We start from the raw sequence: 1,678 nt of genomic DNA, 5'->3' as shown, positions 1-1,678 counted from the left end.
CCCTGAACTGGGTACTGGGAAGGGGACAGACAGACACCAGGTAGGGATGGGGGAGAGCTGCAGTGCAGAGAGGGGGTCAAGGGTCAGTCAGTCCTCTGCACACAGCACACACCCTGCACAGATCCACCACTACCGCCCCATCTGGGTACCAAGTGCAAAGCCAGGTTGCACACTGGAACCCTCTAAGGGGGACTCTGGGGAGGGTTGGAAGAACCTCCAGGCAGATGAGCTGGGAGACAGAGGACTCCAGAGGACAAGTTCTTTGCTGGCCCCACGGCGCTTGGTGCCCAGAGCCTGGGAGAGGCGTGTGGGGCGGGATGGATCACCGCTGGGCTAACAGTCTCTCCCGGGAGCGTGTGCAAAGGGGCAGAGGTCAGAGCCCCAGCCACGTGCATGGAGCTGTGAGCCCAGCCCAGGCGCTGAGCAAGGTGCTCCAGGGGGCTGGGCGCAATGGGGGCGGGGCCTCTGCACCCGCACCACCGGGTCTCCATATAAAATAACTTTCAGGCTCTGGGCTCCATCACACCTTCCAGCTGTTCAGCATCCTTCTGACCTCTGACGTCTGCCCGCTCCTCGCTGGACAATGGACCCCAACTGCTCCTGCCCCACTGGTAAGGAAGAGACCCTGGCTCCCGGGCTCAGCATGCTGTCCTCCATCAGATGTGGACTCAGGGTCCTGGGGGCTGGAGGCTGGAGGAGGCAGCGCTTTGACTTCTGACTCCAGTTCTGGAGTCAAGTCCTCCCCCCTCATCACCCAGCGCCTGGGTCTCTGCCAAACCAGGGCTTTTCAATCATCCCCCAACCTGAGGCCACAGCACTGAGGTTCATACCATCTGCCGGACACTCACTACCAAGGTGGTCAGGGATGCTCACTGCCTGAAAAACCTCTGTCCAGCCTCTGAGCTGCCTAGTTGGGTGGGCAGACAGGGACAATCCCTCTTTGGAGCTCAGGACACGTAATGCCACCATCCAGACAGATATATTCCTGGAGCTAGGGACCTTCCCTCCAGCTCCCAAGGGGAGAGGGGAAATGACCAGAACTTGAGTCCTTCCTGGGAGTGTGGCAGGAGCTCTGGGGCTGAGGCAGCTGAGAACAGGAGCAGGGGGGTTGCTGACTGACTGCTGGAGCTGCCGCCCCGCCCAGCCTTTGCTCATGTCTGACTCTCTTCCTGGCAGGTGGCTCCTGTGGCTGCTCTGACTCCTGCAAGTGCAAAGACTGCAGATGCAAGTCCTGCAAAAAGAGTGAGTGTGTGAGAGGGGCTTCCTGGGGACGTGGGGCTGGGCTGGGCAGGGAAGGCCCCAGAACTCAGCAGCCTCTGTCCTGCCCTGTCCCAACCCCTGAGGCACAATCAGAGCCAGCAGAACCTTAGGTGTGCTGTAGGCTCAACCTTTCTTTCAGGAAGAAGGAAACCGAGATGCAGGGTTCTCCAGCCAGGCAGCACTGGAGCCAGAACCAGAACCTATTCTCCTCATTCAGTTTCTTAGCTGTCTGGGGTTCTGTTGCAGCTTATGCACATGAACATGTGGATATGGGGCGTCCCTGACCTGCTGGAGCAGCCCTGTCCTATGAAGACAGCCAAGATGTCCCTGGCCTGCTGAGCACTGCTGTATCTGGGAAGACCCCTCTCTGATCCACAGGACTTCCCTCACTTCTCTGTATGGTCCTCAGGACTGGTCT

The sequence above is a fragment of the Echinops telfairi genome, unplaced genomic scaffold, assembly GCF_000313985.2.
Source record: "Echinops telfairi isolate 266 unplaced genomic scaffold, ASM31398v2 ScPeMD7_2291;HRSCAF=2852, whole genome shotgun sequence".
In the NCBI taxonomy this organism is placed as follows: Eukaryota; Metazoa; Chordata; class Mammalia; order Afrosoricida; family Tenrecidae; genus Echinops; species Echinops telfairi.
This window is presented reverse-complemented; position numbering follows the sequence as displayed.